At 40.3% G+C, this 18,357-nt stretch overlaps 1 long non-coding RNA gene across 1 annotated transcript; it reads left to right on the top strand.

The window, feature by feature from the left end:
• Window positions 1-52: 52 nt before the first annotated feature.
• LOC116155735 (uncharacterized) lies at window positions 53-14,032 on the top strand. The gene is made up of 3 exons (XR_004139570.2): window positions 53-801; window positions 7,640-7,921; window positions 13,035-14,032. It is a non-coding gene; the product is annotated as an uncharacterized LOC116155735 (long non-coding RNA).
• Window positions 14,033-18,357: the final 4,325 nt, after the last annotated feature.

Below are 18,357 nucleotides of genomic sequence, written 5' to 3'. Positions count from 1 at the left end.
GCTCGGGGCGGGGCCGGGGCTTCGGAGGGCGGGGTGCGGCGGGGGCGTGGGTGAGTGTGGTTGTGTGGGCGAAATTCCGGAGGCGGTTCGTGTAGCAAGCGGCGGGAGGTGGGGGAGGTCTTATCAGGCGAGGCAGCGGGTTCGCAGAGCGCTCCTTAGCCACTAAAGCTACCGACTCGGAGTCTCCCAAACAATGAGCCCAAAGGGCGCTTGACTGAAGACCAGCGTGACAGAAGAAAATGAGAGTCATTTCCTGACGAGGAGAAAGAGGGAGCCGAGAACCCCCGAGACCAATAAAGGCGGCTCCGAGGGCAGAACTTTAGGAGCGGGCGCAGGCTGCGCTCTCAGCTCTTGGGTCGCTACTCCGCACCGTCAGGTGACCTCACCTGGCTACTTCAAGGGGTTCCTTTGGCGGGCAGGGCTTTCGCCTCAGGCCCGATCCTCAGAGACAAAGTGCTGGGGTGTCAACTCTTAAGACCTTCACTTCTGTAAGAAACGCGCCATTTCAGTGTCATTTGAGTTCTTGCTACATCCGGGCCAGCTGTTTTTGCTGTAAACAAGACAGACTGAACTTTCCATTCTTTGGGAGAAGTTGTTTGTTAAGCACACATACACAGTCGGAATTAGCAGTATCGGGGACCAAGAGTTGTCATATTCTGTAGCAAAAGCTGCTAAGCAAATCTTTTGCTTTCCGTCTTATGATCAGATTCAGCGCTAAGAAGAAAAGGAATCCTGAGAGCCACCTTTGGTGGCCTGAATGTCCTGATCAACATAAGCAGAGTCATGGAATTTTGATGTCAGGTGAGGTCTCTCTCTGAGGAGATGGAAGGTGGGGATAATTAGACTAATCATGCCTGAACAGGTAAAAAACGCAATGCAACCACAAAAAAGATGACCAAACATCCTTTCCCTAGCTAACATGAGTGTTGCTTCTCCAATGACAACTCTAGCCCTACTCCATTCCTCCTGCTTTCCAGATAAGTGTATCACTGAATTGCCCTTACTTCCTGACGGCACCAGAACAGATCACTGTCTCTTTGGGCCCTCCCCAAACTAACACAAGACCGAATACTATAATAAACCCTCTGATTTACACCCCCTTCGTGAGATACCCCAGGGTTCCCCAGAGTGTGAGGTCTCCCTCACTACAGCATACAACCCTTCATTGTTGGACCATAACTGTGTTTTGGTAGTCTTTGGTGGGCATCACCAGTATGAAAACGTATTTATGATTGCACATAGCCGTACAAAAATAAAACCTTAGAGTCTATAATGAGAACTCAAAACATTAATGTGAATGGTAAAATGGGGCAAGCTCTTGGTATATAAAAATCTTCTAAATGCAATGTGAGATTGAGGGGCTACACTCCTCTGGGCATGTAGCCATAGTCACTGAAAGTGACCACGCCTGGCCTAGGTCCTGCCCCAGTATTTGTCATCACATAGACAGAAGGAACCCCAGGATTTCTGCCTGCTTTCAGAGTGGGAATAAGCTGTAAATGGGTAAGAATCACAAAGGTACAGCAGGAGAAGTTGTGTTAAGGAAGCATTGTCAAGTTTAAGGAGAAGGAATGAAATTGGACTCCGCAAACACATTACCACCACTGAGCTTTCCCTGGTGTGGTGTCACACAGTCCCCATCCTTCATCCCAGGCATGGGAGTTGACACTCTAATGGAAGGCATCAGGCTATGATACACCAACAAAACAGAAAATAGGATACCCAAGCCTGGACACCAGATAGTCACTGAGGGACTGGATATAGCAGTCCAGGTTTTCTCAGTAACAGTGGATAGAGATTTTCATTCAGGTAATCCTCCCGTAGTAAAAGAAAGATGGATATAAATATTAGGGACAGAAGACAGAATGAAAAGTATTTGTTTGACTTACAGTAATTGGGACTCCAGAAGAAGTCTTCCAGAATCTGATGGCTTTCATTATGTGGTGGGAATAGTGTCTACCCTTACAGCAGTGCTGTCCAATAGAAATATAATGTGAGCCACAAATGTAATTTAAAATTCTTCTAGTAGCCACATTTACAAAAGTAAAAACACAGGTAAAATTAATTTTAATATTTTTATTTGTATCAACATATTCAAAATATTTCATATGTAGTCAGTATATAACATTATCAATGAGATGTTTGATGTTCTTTTCTCCTTTGAAGCCTGGTGTGTGTTTTCCATTTATATTACATCTCCATATATTTTTTTAATCAGGAATTTTAATTTTTATTGGGAATACTTAATGTATATTTAGATTTCATAAAATTTACAGTTGAAAAGCAGACTCATATATCCATGTTGTTCCAAACATACTTAAAAGTTTTCCCATAACTGGATTGAGTATGAGTTTTTATTTTAAATTAAAGCAAGGATGTGGAGAAATTGGAACTCCTGTGTGTTGCTGATAGAAATGTAAAATGGTGCAGCTGCTATGGAAAACAGTATGACAACTAAAAAAATTAAAAAGAATTGTCATATGATCGAGCAATTCTATTTTCTGGATATGTACCCAAAAGAATTGAAGGCAAGGTCTAAAAGAGATATTTGTACACCAATGTTCACAGCAGCATTATTTATAATAGTTGAAAGGTGGAAGCAACCCAAGTGTTCACTGACCATTAAATGAATAAACAAAATGTGGTGCATACGTAAGAGGGAACATTATTCAGCCTTTTTAAAAAGGAAGGAAACTCTGAGACATGCCACTATTACTGAGTCCAGACTTGTTCTGCTCACCACACAACAGGCCAGTAAATCAGGAGATGAGGTGTTGGGGCAAGGAATAATGACTTTATTCAGAAAGCCTGAAGACTGAGAAGATGGCAGACTAATGTCATGGAGAACCATCTTACCCAAGTCAGAATTTAGGCTCCTTTTATACTAAAAAGGGGAAGGGGTGTGGTTGGTTGTTCCAAACTTCTTAGTGTCAGAATTCTTTGTTTTTATAGCTGTCCAGGTAGGTCAGGTCATGGGGCCCCTGTAAACCTCCAAGACAAATGTTATTTTCTATTCTGCAACTTTTTATCTTTATATGAATGGGAAAGTGTTAAATCCTTAAAGATCAGAGCCTTGAGAACTGGCTGTCTTTGTATATTTCAGGCTATAGGAAACATTTTTTACAAAAGGTACAGAACTTGCATGACTAAGCCCAAGAAACAGAGCACAGGGTTAGAGCCAAAGAAACAGATCTAATATGGAGTCAGATTTGTTCTTCTCTATTACACTACAAGATGGATGAACCTTGAGGACATTCGGCTATGTGAAAAGAGCCAGTCACAAAAAGACAAGTACTATATGATTCCACTTACTTGAGGTATCAAAAGTAGATTTATAGGGCCAGAAAGTAGAATGATGATGTTGCCAGAGACGGGGAAAGGTGGGAAATTGGGAATTGTTCACAGGTAAAGAGTTTCATGTTTTCAAGATAAAAATGAGTTATGGAGGTTGCTTGCACAATACTGAATATACTTAACTTAGTGAACTTAGAAATGGTTAAGATGATACATTTTATTTATTTTTTAAAAATACTTTTTAAGAGTCATTTCTTTATTTGGGTTTTTTTTGGGGGGTGGGGTAGGTAATTAGGTTTATTTTTATTTTGAGAAGGTACTGGGGATTGATTGAACCCAGGACCTTGTGCATGCTAAGCATGTGCTTTACCACTTGAGCTATACCCTCCCCGCCCCCATAAATTTTATGTTGTGTATTTGACAAAATAAAAAGTCAGGTCCTCAGTCATACTAGCCACATTTCAAGTGCTCAACAAACCTGTGTGGCAAAATGCCTGTCCCCCCACCAACTTTATCACACAAGACAGCTTTACACTGAAGGAAAGGAGGAACTGAAGTCCTATCTGTACACCAGAAATTGACACATTGTAACTGACTATACTTCAATTAAAAAAAATCCGATCTTCAACTAACACCCTGAAAGAACTGCCCTATGGCTCTGTCTCTGCTGGAAGCCACTGCCTTTCTTCACTCTGCCTGGAGGATTAGAACCTGTTTTTTCAGTCTTAGGTGTGGTACTCCTACTAATTACTTCAGAAAAAAGTTTTTCCTTGAGGGAGTTTCACTTGTATACAGAAGGAAGTGCGGCCTTCTAGAACGCTAGCCCTCCCCGTTAACTCTGTGGGTGTAGTATTTCTCAGAAGAAAGGCTCCAGATGCTTCCTCTAACTCGTTTGCCACCCTGCGAACTTTTATCCCACAATGGATTATTTCACTGTGATCCGATGTCCAAGATTTAAAAGCAGCTTTTTGTAAAATCTCATTTGTGAATAGCAAGAGATTTGAAATCTCAGGGACAGAAAGATGAAGGAGAGGTATGAAGCATCACCAAGGTTTGCCATTGACTTTCCCTCTAGGGCCTAAGTGTGATTGGCTTTTATTTACAGCTTTCAGTACAGTTTAGGGTCCCTTACAGGTGCTTAACATAAATTTTAGTCAAGGATTGACTGGAGTCATTATTTTTATTGCAATCTTCATATTTTAGTCCTATGCGATTTAATCGAATTTTCTGTTCTCGGAGTTTTTAATGAAATGTGACCCTGAGAATACTTTTTCTTTTCTGAAAAGGCATGATTGCATACATGTTGTGCTCTTTCAGAAAAAACAACAACAACAACAAAAAAACCAAAACCTCAGCTTTGTGGTAAGCTGTCTGAACACAAAGACAGAACAATTTAATTCTCTTTATCTTCCATACCATTAAGCATGGAGCTCCAATAAGTTCTCAAAAAGTATTTGCTGATTGCTAGAAGTGCTTCTTCAGTAGGTGTTCATGTGTAATCTAAATGAAATTAATCTGGTTTTATTTTAAAAGGTTTAAATGTCTTTGTTGCTCACCAGTAATCAAGGGTGGGGACCAAATGTAGTTACTACTGTGTCCAGAGCAGCTGGCATGGTCCCCTGCCTGAAGGAAGAACCAAAGTAAACTGCTTTGAAATGAGTATCTAATTGCACTTATTAATCCTTAGGAAGAATTCTCATGTAAATATACTAAGTGTTTAAAAGTAGAGCAAAAGTGAGGTTTTCAACATCGCTCAGATTTTATAAACGTAAAGGCACATTTCAAGGGCACACTTGCCCAAGTGAGTTCAGTGTCAGAAAGAACCATGCTCACAGAGCTCAGCCATGTAAAGGGGCCTGTGTCAGTCGTGGTCTGGATGAATGAAAACCAACTTTGTGACTCTTAAATCAGCCAGAACCCCCCCATAGGAAACAAAAAGTTTATAGTTAACATTTTCAGGAAATGGCCACTTGCTTTTTTTTTCCATAGTAAAGTGAAAGCAAGTTTACTTAGAGAGATATTCATAGAAGAATGCGGTCTGTCTCAGAAGGGACAGTGGCTTACAAATTGCTTTTTATTGCATTTACAGATTTCATTTATTATAGATTATTATCTTAGATTTATTTATAGATTTAATATTCACGATCACATTGTAGATTGAGTCAGGTGGCCCTCTCACTTAGAGGACAAAAGAAAGGCCTTTGCCATTAGTAACTTGTAGGTTGTCACTTAGCAGACGTCAGACTGGCCAGGAAAGAAGAGAAAGTTATGGTTCAAATGCCTTATTTCACTGCTGAAGAGACTCAACTCTGGCAAGTTAAGTGATTTTTCCAAAGTTGCCCAAATAGTAAATGGTTGCATAGAAACCTAGAGTACTTTGATCCCATTCAAATGGTCGTCCTCTTAAGTCAGACTAATTCTTTGCTGTGTGTGTGTGTGTGTGTGTTCCTTGCTTTGCACGGCAGCATGGGCTTGTCAGAGTGGCCATGCAAACTGAAACCATGCAAAGCAATCTTAATACTCAGTGGGGGAATATTATTATCGTTCTGTGACCTTTAAAATTTTTTACCAAAACATTTAAAACTCTCTTGACAGTTATATATGTGTATTGGGAAATGAACATAATACTAAAACTAATATTTATTTTGTATTATATAACTTACTAGAAACATTGAGCATTAAAGTGTTTTATTTATAAAAACTTACCAAGAGTAGTCTAAACAACACTTGCTGCTTCTTTCATTGTATAATTTACGATACAGCAAGCATCTTTTCAGTGCCTTGGTGAATTGTCATACCCCTTTATAAAATGTTGCCAGCTTCCAACATTTTATCCTTTCCACTTTTAATGTCATGAAATATCTCCAAGAAGCCGTGAATGTGAAGTTTTTTGCCAGCATCACATCCTCTAGGACACCTTCATCTTTTTCATCACACTTTTCTCATTTCTGTTGATAAGTTTTCCTTCAACGGGTTCCTCTGGTTGCAGATCTAGTCTCCTGAACAGCAGCAGTGTCAACATTCCTCCATTCAGCTGTTTCTTCCATAAATCCATTTAAGCTCATTCCAGTTTCACACCCAGCACTCACTTTTCATTTACTTGCTGCACTTTCCTCTTTGTTGGTCAGTTCCCCCCCCTTTTTTTTTTTCATTATACTGTTTAGTCTCTTTATTTTTCTGTATTTTTGAAAATTTCCGTAATAAAATAAGTTTTTTAAAATAAGAAGTTTTTTTTGATACTATTATAAAACATCAAAAAATTCTTTTTTTTTAAATGAAGACTTCCAGGCAGAAAAATATAACTTTCTGATGGACCATTAACTAGTACATTAAGTTAAATCGTATAACAGTTAGTTAGAAACTGACAAATATAATTTTTAAAATATTATATGAATTACTGAATATTAACATATCAATAAAGGACCACTGAAAGTTGGAATTTTAAGCCAAAAGCAGAAAACTTTGATAAATTTAACTTCAATTCTAGGTATGAGTGTGGTGTCTGGGGTCAGCCAAATCTAGGTTTGTATCCTAGTTCTGCCCTTTTCTATCTACTAGTCTATCTCCTAGATAACTAGAGTGATTCTGGCAAATCATTTAACTTCTGTGAGCCTCAGGTTTACATCTTTAAAGTGGAGGTGAAAAAATTCATCAATAGAGAGAGCACTTAGCACAGGGCCTGCCATATACTAAGTGCTGAGCAAATAAATAACTCCACTACCCTATTTTGTCACTTCTAAATGAACATTTTTTTGTATTCTAACATCTCTGAAATTGGGATACAACTCATAATTGATGGGATATCATAGTTTAATTCACAGAATTTTTCTTTCTTTAGGAGTATGTAAAATAATGGTGCATACTACAAATGGATAGCATCTCAGTTTCAACCTAATATGGTAATCAATCATCATAACACTATATTCCCAGCTTCTGTTTTAAGGTTATTCAGAATATATAACCAACTTGAAATTTTAAAAATTTGAAAATATGAGCAAAATATTTCTGACACATCACAAATAGAAGAGTCTTGAGACAAATTATTTTTGTAAAAAATGGTCTATCAATTCCATTTTTGTGTAAAACATGTGGGAGGAACCTAGCCAATCAACACACAATTGTTGCTACACAAAAGGGTACTCTTACCAACTTCAAATCTAAGAATGTCCAAATGTTTCTTTTGTCATGTCTACAGTAATTATCTATGCTTTTCAATATAACTATTTTAAAAATTCCACATATTCCCATTATTTCTTCCATCCCAGTTACAGTACAATGATGGGGGAGGAAAGAGTATTGGTTAAAACAACTGTCTAAGCAGTTTTCTGCTGTCCCTTCTTTCCAGAGACTTGGGAATATAAGGGATCACACCACACCAGCTATGGTAGCCTTGAAAAGAGAATCCAGCTCTTCACCACGGATTGCAAGCTGCAGGTGACATGGAGTGATCTGCTCTACTCTGAAATCCTTGGAAGCATTACTTGCCACTCCAGCACCTCAGCAGTGAGGCACCCCAGAATTGCAGCACTATATACTGCAGTAGTGGCACCAACCCTTCCATGGCTCATGGTGCAAGTCTTCACATGTCTGTGGACGCAGCCCATGGGAAGCTGTCACCCAGCTATCTGTGAGTAAGACACTACCTTAGCCTGAGTACCCTCTTTGATCATCCCTTTTTAAAAATTGTCACTTAGGTTTAATTTGGGAATCAAGCAACACAACCACATGCTTTTCTGTCCATGTGTGAACTAAGTAACAGCCTCACAGTGCTCACTGACAGACTTTCAGAGAACTTACATTATTGGTCACTGATCATGATGGACATCTGTTGTTTCTATTATGATTTGTAGCCTGAAGAGCTAGCAGCCACGTTTATATTTTATACAAGTACAATTAATACACTGTAGTAACTGGAATTTGAACCAAGTTGTTGGGGGCTGGTGTTACTTAATTAAACTTTGTTAAGTGAAATTTGTGCATATAGGAACCCTACAAAGCGAGGCCTAGCTGTGTCAAGGTGCAATCTTGTAGAGAGTTTAAGAGGCACATAGACTCCAGGATTTGACAAGCTAGTTTAAATCTAGGATCTGCCACTTTCTATCTGGATGACTTGGACAAGACCCTCACCTATGAAATTGAGATAAAACTACCTCTTGGGGTTACCGTGAGAAATAATGATTGCATTAAATGAAAAAGTGCCCTTCCAATGGAAGCAAATCCAGAGTCATGTATACCTCCCAGGAGTTCCCATTTAAGGTGGCTGTGAAGGTTTAATGGGGAAGACCAATGGGAAGCTTCAGATTTCCATGTGGATGTCCATGTGGACAGTTAGAAATCCTAGTAAGCACTGGCCTCTAACCCACCAGCTGTCGAAACATTCATAAGCCCATGGAGAGCCCCATTGGCTACAAAGATAAAACCAGATGGTTCATGTAAGACTCCTGCTAGGGTTTGGTTATTAATAGTGCCGTTAATTGAGATTGTTCTATTGGCCCTTTCAAACCAAGGGTCAGTGGTGTTTGGTGAACAATTAAAGGGAAACCATGCTTTCTGTGGACTTTGTTCTCAAAGGCCATACAAAACGGAGTTGTTTTCCCATGGCAAGCACACCTAACCTAGTGGTGAGAACTGGGAACTGTATAGGTGAAATAGGTATGATTAGTTGCATTGAGAGGTATGACATGAGAGAGGTCAAAGCAAGGTGCAGGAAAACCTGGTTGTAGATGTTTGACTCAGTGAGATATATCCAAAAGAGTAAGCTGTAGTTAGCGGTCACAGAGGAGATGAAGGGAAAATGTTTGCTACAGTGAAGAATAGAGTCATGGCTGTCATGGACAGATTGGGTTTTCTGATGACAGATCCAACAATCAGAAGGGTCCAAGTTCCTTTGGACCATGACAGAAGCTTGACTTTTGGACCCTTTGAGGGCAGCATTTTTGGGGGAAAAAAAATGTGAATGAGGTAATTTCCTTTAACTTCTAAAGAGTCAAGTTTAGCATGCCCAGAAACTTAATAATAGTCAAAGCAGCAGGTAATAAGAGTATGGCATCTAATAATTCCTGAACATAAAGGCTGTTTTTAATTTTATCTCCACTGGAAGTAAGGAAGCCATGTTGTTTCCATAACATCCAAAATTGTGAGCAATGCCAAAGGAATAGCTGCCATCAGTGTAAATGTTGGCAATTTTGCCCTTGATTGGGATACAAGCCCATGTGAGTCTGTATGGTTTGGCTCACTGGGCCAAAGTAGCCAAAGGCAAAGGTGCCACTCAGTTACTTAAAGAAGAGTTGACATTGCATATCCAACATAATATTTACCATTTTTGTCTTTCAAATAAGAACCATTAGTGAATCATGAGAAGCCAACATTATCTAAGGGAATTTCCTATAAGCAGTCATGAAGGGTTTCATCAGTAAAGAGGGGAGAAGAGTAGCAGGATTAAGATTATTACAGTGGACAAGAGTGATACAAGGGGCAGTTAACAGGAGAATTTCATAGCAAGTGAGATGGCTTACTGAAAGGTGTTGAGTATGAAGGAGGTAGGTTTAGAGATAAAAACTTATTGAGCTTTATTAGAGACCCCCCACTATTTGAACCATTTAGTACTCTGAGGCAGGGGCTGTTTAATGGTAGTGGGACTGAGCACCAAGAATATAGCTCTGGTGCAAAAAGGACAGAAAGATGCATTCCCAATCTAAAGGGTCATTTCTTCAAGACAATTAAGAGAAAAGGTTGGGGAAATCCTCTGTATTTCCTCAAAGTCCTTGAAGATTAGGAGGACATTGGTAAGGCTGATTAGAAGACTAAAAGTCCTTGCAATACTTAAGTGTAGCAGCCTTTCTTACTTCCAGTGTCCTAGCTTTTTAAAATAATGGTGGAGGTCAGGAGGGTTTTGGTTTTGTTTAGAGGCCTCCATTTTTGGAGTTGAAGATTAAGGATTTTAGTGGTCTTCCTTTTAGTTGAATCATCTAGGGTGTGCATGAGTTGGTTTTCTAAACTAACTAAATCTAGAGTGGACACAGTTTCCCATTACATCCTGGTCCTTTTAGCTAGAAGAGAAAGATCCCAGTTTAGCCTGTTAATGAACATAGAATTAAAGGCAAGTCGAGTGGATTCAACATCCAAACGAAGACCAGAGTTTTCTTTAAAGACAATTTGGAACTGGCTGTAATAATCATGCCATGAGCTCATCAGGCTTCTGGAGGCAAGCCTGACTCTTATTCCAGTCAACCGGCTTTGGGAAAGTCCTAGGAATTGCCAAGTGGAGTCGCTTGGTGACTCCATGAGCTTGATCATATAATAAGACCTCAGGAGTTTCTTTGTCCTAGGGTTGTAATTCTAAAGATTTCTCAGGATCCTCTCAATTGGCAGTTTTCATTCAGTGTGAGCCTGGCCTTCACTGACAAGAATATGAACTAGCTGATATAAGTCAGAGAAGCCCAGTTGGTAAATGTGAATCACTATATTAAATTCCTCAGCAAATCTGTGGGAATCCTCAGTTACCTTGGAAACACCTTTGACTATGGCTCATAGTTCAGCTTTTAGTCCAGGAAACATGCAAAAATTAGAGGTTAGGCATTTGGATCCTCAGAGAGTGTGATTTTTAGAGGCGCAAGTTTTAACAGGTTCAGAAAAGGAGGAGGCAAGGAGAGGTTCAGAGAAAAAGGGAAGTTCAGTGAGGAGATTAGAATGAGGAAGTGGAGACTAAGGAGGAGATGGGGACAGTGCAGAAGGGAAAGGAAGCTGGCTCCAGAGACAAAGGATGGGGGAAGGGGAAAAGAGACCTCAGAAGCTCTTTTGGGGGTCCTCTTTCAATTGTTGGTTAATTTAGAAATGGTATTTTGTAAAGAGGCGGTTTTGGAATCTTGAATACTGTTGGAAGCCTCCAGGTACCAATTAAAAGAGGGATCCCATTCAGTCTGATTGACTTTAGAGCTACAGTCTTCTAATTTGGTTCTGAGAAAAACAAGCTTGGGGAGGTTGGAAGTTTCTCTCATGGCCATTGGAGTTGTAAATGATCTTTGATGAAGTCGATCCACTTAGTTTTAAGAAGGTACACAAGGAGGGACCATAGTTGTTTTTTTTTTTTAACATTAAACCGGCCAGGGTGTCCCAGGAGTCCTCTGCTGAGAGAATTTAGAGGACTGGGATCCCATACTTCAAAACCAGAAGTTCAGAAAACAAATGAGTACTCACCAAAAGGATGATGCCTGCAAGAAAACGGATCCCAAATAAAGTTGGAGAGCTCAACCAAAATGGGGGGAGCTCGAATCTCAGAAGAGACTTACCAAACCAAAAGGACGACGATGACTCATGGAAGTGAGGGGCACAAGGGGCTCAAAGGGGCACCACACACAGTTCCAGGCTTGTTAACTCCTCAGGGATTCGTCATCTTCGGATCCCACTTCTGACACTAGAAATGTCAATTTTTTAAAAAGAAAAAGGTAAAGCGATTTAGCCAGCAAAATCAAGTTTATTCAGAAGTAGCAGAGAAATTGCAACTCGGGACAAGCACACTATGGTGAACCATAGGCAAGTCCAGAGAACCCAAGAGGAGAGTGTATTTTTATAGAGGAAAGGAGGAAGTTAGGAGAGGCTGGGGTTATTTTAAACAAAAGTTCACTGGAAGAAAATGAGAGTTGAAAGTGGTGGTGGCTTCTCATTGGCTACAGGCAATAACATGGTACCATTGGCTACAGGTGAAGGCAGTTTTCTGTGCTGGGCACCTGTAGCTTGGCTGTTGCAAAGCCAAGGGAAAATCTTCCTTCTTCCTGCTTCCTATGCATGCTGCGATGAGTGATGTATGCGTGAGAGCTCCTTTTCTCCATGGCTTCCCAACTCCAGTTAGGTTTCCTGAACACATTTTTATATATGGTAGTGTAGAGATATTTGTGAGTCATAGGTGTTAAAGATTACAAGGTAGATGACTTGTCTTTATTAGCACTTTTTCGTGAGCGCCTATAAAATAGACATTCAGAAAAATGTAAGAACTTTTTATCTGATGAGGAGATTGCACCTCAGATGCTGGTTTTAGTCAATGAAGTTAACATTGATAATGAGCAGTTGAGATCTGTAAGAGCAAAGAGAGGTGACCTGATGGCCTGCAAGTGAGTTTGCTACAGTGAGGTCCCATAAGCTTGGAGAAGCCCTGGAGAAAGGATAAAGGGCTAGAATAGTAGAAATAGGCAGTGGTCCCAATATTCAGAAGAGGGGAAGTGTGGAGGAAACCACTGTTAACATTTTTAGGTACATCCCTCTAGATAGATATAGATATAGATCTATATTTTGTATTTAATCACAATACCAGAATATATCATTTTAGGAAAATGTACACCAGACCATTAAAAAAAAAAATCTCTGCTATCAGCATGCCAAGAAGACAGCATACTTAACTGCTTGTCAGATCATGTGATTTATATTTTCTACATGTGTTAAGTAGGAAGGCACTAAGAACACAGCCATGTCACTAAGTACCCATTTATTTTATATGTACAACTAAAAATTTTGAGCAGCCTTCTTTATCTGTCAAGGTTCAAAGAGAGGAACAGAACCACCAGGAGATGTGTATATCTAACTTGTTACAGGGATTTGACAGCTATGCCACAGTGGGAGCTAGTTAAGCATTCTCTGTGGGGAAGGAAAGATGGATATGAAGTGGGGACAGTTGGAACTCACAGATCAGACCTGAAACTGAAATTCTGCTCCATTCTCTTTGTCCTCCTTGCCTCTAACCTTGGTAGTAGGGGCATCCAGTCGAAGACCCTTTCTTGCCTTGCTAAACTCACACCTGACCCAGGAGTTGGAGAAGTTAACAGAGGATCCAGAGGAAAGTGGAGAGCTGCAAGGCTGGTCACTGACACTCACTGAAGAGGATTAGGGATGGCAGGTTCCATCGCCAAATCTCACAGAAGAATCTTATATTTCCTTTCCCATTCGGAAACACACATGAAAGGGATTCCGGGCAATGTCCTTCTGCTTAGCCAGGCTGCCACAGCATGAAGCCACCACCTCTGGTTTTCCTCCTTCCTTCCTTCCTTCCTTCCTTCCTTCCTTCCTTCCTTCCTTCCTTCCTTCCTTCCTTCCTTTCTTTTCTTTCTTTTCTTTCTTTCTCTCTCTCTCTCTTTCTTTCTTTTTTTTTTTGTCAGGGAGGTAATCAGGTTTCTTTTTTTAGTGGAAGTGTTGGAGATTGAATCCAGGACCTCGTGCATGCTAAGCATGCACTCTACCACTGAGCTCTACCCTTCCCTCCCCTCCTAGTTTCTTTATAGCACTCCATGTGGCCTGCCTCTTGGGATGCCCTGACAAAAGCAAGAGTTTAGGTAGTTTCCATGATTCCTGACATGAGGCTGTCTGTGATGCAGGGAAGTTTTGATTTCTCCTTCCTTATATAGAAGAATAAGCCCTATCTTTTCTTTCCTCCCCCTGCTGCCCTCCCCATCTCTCATTGCCACCCACACACTAAACCACTTAACTTACTTTTTATTTTTATTGAAGTATAGTTGATTCACAATACTGTGTTTCAGGTGTACAGCAAAGTGATTCACATATATGTATATATTTTCAGATTATTTTCCATTATAGGTTATTACAAGATACTGAATATAGTTCCCTGTGCTATACAGTAAATCCTGTTGTTTATCTATTTTATATATAGTAGTGTGTATCTGTTAAACCCATACTCTTAATTTATCCACACCCTCACCCCAGGACCCTTTGGTAACCATAAGTGTTTTCTTTGTGAATCTGTTTCTATTTTCTAAATAAATTCAAAATAAAATTCTATTTTGTAAATTTTATTCTTTTTTAGATTGCACATATAAGTGATATCATAATATTTGTCTTTGACTTTCTTCACTTAGTATGATATTCTCTAGGTCCATCCACGTTGCTGCAAATAGCAATATTTCATTATTTTTTAATGGCTGAGTAACATTCCATTGCATATCTTCCATTATCCATTTATCTGTTGATGGACACTTAGGTTGCTTCCATGTCTTGGCTATTGTAAATAGTGGTGCTATGAACACTGGTGTGTAATCTTTTCGAATTAGAGTTTTCATCTTTTCTGGATATATGCCCAGGCATGGGATTGCTGGATCATATTGTAGCTATATTTTTAGTATTTTTAGTTTTTTTAAAGAAACTTCCACATGGTTTCTTATAGTGGTTGCATCAATTTACATTCCCACCAACAGTGTAGGAGTGTTCCCTTTTCTCCACACCCTCTCCAGCATTTATTATTTGTAAACTACTTTTTTTGGTTGTTGGGGGAGGTAATTAGGTTTATTTTTTTAATGGAGGCACTGAGGATTGAACCTGGGACCTCATGCCTGCTAGGCAGGCACTCTACCATTGAGCTATACCCTCTCCCCTATTTGTAGACTGTATTCTCCACTCTAACCCATGTGAGGTGATACCTCATTGTAGTTTTGATTTGCATTTCTCTAATAATTAACAATATTGAGCATCTTTTTGTGTGCCTGTTGGCCATCTGTATGTCTTCTTTGGAGAAATATCTATGTAGTTCTTCTGCCCATTTTTTGATTGGGTCGTTTGATTTTTTTGTTTGTTTGTTTTTGATACTGAGTTGTATGAGCTGTTTATATATTTTGAAAATTGATCCCTTGTCAGTCACAGCCAAATCACTTTAATCAACTGATTGTTAACTTACAAACTCTCACCACCCCCTCTTTTTTCTCTGTTGTAGGTCAGAAACTTTCAAAATCAACATTATTAAGAACCTTTATGAAGATAAGTCCTCAAATTTATTCCCTTTTTCCAGGATAAAACTTGGGGCTTATTTTTTCATAAAGTGGTCAAAATGAAAATGTTAGGACACATTGCTGCTTAATAAGTCCCAAGTGATGAAAAAGAGAACTTCTGACAAAAGCATGGGTAATGAAATGCAGTTAGTCAGCTCTCAGGAGAACTGCCACCCACTTAACCTGGGCCCACACTTGTATCCCACATGCAGTGAGTGAGGCTTCTTTCCCACGTGGAGTGAGGCTGAAGAATCACTGGCCAATCCTGGCCTCCTTGCTCACTGGCCTTAGGGAGCACAAACTCTGCTATGAAGAAGCAGAGGCAGGACATGCTGCTCCCCAGGAGGGGCTAGTACTCAAAGACAAAATGGAACTGATGCAGGGACCTCCTGCCAGGCTTCCTCCCACGGTTTTGAAATGGAAGCTGCAGTGAGAAGGAATTGTTTTAACCGTATTACCTGGGGTAAGGTGTGGTGAGGTCAGAGGTATATCAAGAGGGAAAAACTGGAAAGTTTTTACAGTGGTTTTTACCCATAGCTCTTGGGGGAGAACACAGCATGCCACTCAGGGCCACTCAGGGGAAGAACCAAGTCAGTCACCAGGCAAAGGGAGGGCAAGCTGCAGGGAAACCACCTTTATTGTGGTTTTGCTGGAAGGAAAGAGACAGGGCAAGCAGGTTTATGGTTGACTAATCTGAATAATTTCAGTAGATTTTGGGGCACAGGGGCTGTCCCTGGCTGTCTTATATCTGGCCCCTGGGCAATTAGGGTAAGTGTATGGTGGCCCAGGGTGTGAGAACCCCATAAGGGAGGTGTTCGGTGGTGTGGACCTAATCGTCTGTTCAGGAAGAGGTACTGACCAGACTCTAGCTGGGGGCCTCGAAACTGGATGAAGATGGCCCACACCTACCCACATAAACTAGACCATAGGAAGCAATACTCTTTAAAAAATGTATGTAAATGGACTACATATTTTGTTATTTTTCTGATCTCAAAACTTCAATACTCCCCACTGACTGTATTATCTTTAAGATTTTTCTCAAATTCTGAAATATTTCATCTTTCAAAAATTGTATCACGGGGAAAGGGTATATAGCTCAGTGGTAGTTGCATGCTTAGCATGCATGAGGTCCTGGGTTCAGTTGCTGGTACTTCCATTAAAAATAAATAATAAACAAACAAATAAATAGCTAATTACCTCCTCCCCCCAAAAAACAAACAAGCAAAAAAGGAATTAGAAAAAAATTATAATAATTGCCTTTTGGAAAGTTGAAAAGCATCTCAGGCACTGGTTTATCTATAATTTTTTGGCCAAAAACAATGAAAGGAAATAGTCAAAATATTAATATCTCTTAAATGTGTGCAAGCCTATAATTTTCTGTATGTTTTAAATATTCCGTAATTTTTTTTAAATGGAAGTTACTGAGAGAGAAAGAGAAAGGCTGCCAGCTGCCCTGCACCCAGCTCTTTTTTTCCCCCCTAGATTTATTGAGCTATAATTGACATACAATAGCACATCTTGTGGCGAATGAAGTTTTCTGACTCTCCTGAGGCCCCACAGAAGTGAAGGAATCTAACTGGACATATATTTGGGTGGGAACATTCACGATCAGGTTAAAGGCTGACAACTCAGAATGGAGACACAACTAGACCTTAGCTCAAGTTAGGGCTTGCTGCTGGCCAGACCTGCTGAAGAAATGGTCAAAGTAAGGGCAGCCACACAACACTGCCCAGGCCCACCCAGTCCACCTGCACTCTGGCTAGGCACAGAAACCAATTCAAGCAAGTAACCATCAAGCTCATGGGGTACCATTACTCCTCTTGTACTATTTAACACAAACCACAGTTTGAAAGAACTATGAAGTATCCTGAAGGAACTGTAAATAACTCAGGGGTCCAGCCTTCTGCAGGTGACTTCTTGAAAAAGCACTGGTGCTGCTTCAAAGGTGCATTTTTCTATATTAATCAAGAAAATTAGCCACACAAGGCTGTGACCGCTGGACCTGCCTGTATCCCACCTGGGTTATCTTATCCCTCATCTCTGTCTACTAGAGTACTTGGCCTCCATGAGAAACACTCCTTTTGGACTGGACCTATTCTGTGACTGGATAGTTAAACTGCTTTCTCATTTCATTCTTTCCTTCTTTCAGATGGGAAAGGAAGGCAGAGGAGGGTCTTGTGAGCCAGCCTGAAAGTCCCGTCTCTCACGGGGCTTGAGAGTATAGTAGTTAAGAGTGCAGACCCTGGAACTAGCATACCTAAGCCCAGTGCCCAGACCTGCCGTCTACAAGCTGCGTGACCTTAGGGAAGTTACCTTAATGACTCTGTATCTCAGTTTCCTTCTATTAAGTGGTGGTGATAGTAGCAACGTCTACTGGTGGGTTGCTATGATGCTGAAATGAGATTAAGTATTCATAATAGTGCAAAGCACAGTGATGGTGCAATAAACGTTAGCTATTATTACTGTCATTGCTATTTGACAGATAATGTGATTTTGAGTAAAAGCCTTCTCTGAGCCTTGGTCATCCTGCCTATCCAGCAGCACTCTCCTGGGAAAGGAAGAGAAATTAAAGCTTAATGGGTAAAATCTTTCAAGGGGTATCAGCTAGAAAATTCTAGACAATACAAACCTCTGGAAAAGTTTCCAGAGACGAGCTTTTAAAACTTAAAATATTTATTAAAAGGTATTAAATCTGTGATAATAATCTGTTTACACAAACAATAGGAAATAAACAGGCAAGTCCATTTGTAAATGGATACATCTTGGGATGATTTTCATTTGCGGTGAATTCATTGTTTTTAAACCAGACTGTTGAGGTCTATCTCTGTGCAGGTACTCTCAAGAATGAAAAAAAAATGTCTCTTTTTAGATTTCAGAGCTTGGGTGAGACATAGAGGTGAAAAGAAAAGGTGGAGGCCTCTAAAGCCCCACAGTTGAGGAGGCAGTCCAAGTAGACCAGGAGTGGGGGCAAGCCTCCTCCAATTAGTGACATGAGACAGACATCTGTCGAACAGACCTGGGATCTGTGGCACCAATCGAAGTGATTCCAGCCCTTACTGTGGAAGAGGGCCTACAAATGACTCACTTGCCAAAAGATGTCTTGGAGGACACCTGGGGTAACTCCCTAGGAACAAGGTGGTGCTCATAATCAGGACAAGGCCCTAGTCTTTTGTTCAGAGAAGACCTCAAAGATTATTGCATCACTGATGAATGCTGGAGAACTGTCAGACTTGATGAGGAGTTCAAAAAGCCCACCTGGCTCAGAGGCTCTCTTACTAGATTGCATGAACGTATCTTCTTG

Source organism: Camelus dromedarius, chromosome 8 (genome assembly GCF_036321535.1).
Source record: "Camelus dromedarius isolate mCamDro1 chromosome 8, mCamDro1.pat, whole genome shotgun sequence".
NCBI lineage: Eukaryota > Metazoa > Chordata > Mammalia > Artiodactyla > Camelidae > Camelus > Camelus dromedarius.
This window is presented reverse-complemented; position numbering and strand designations above follow the sequence as displayed.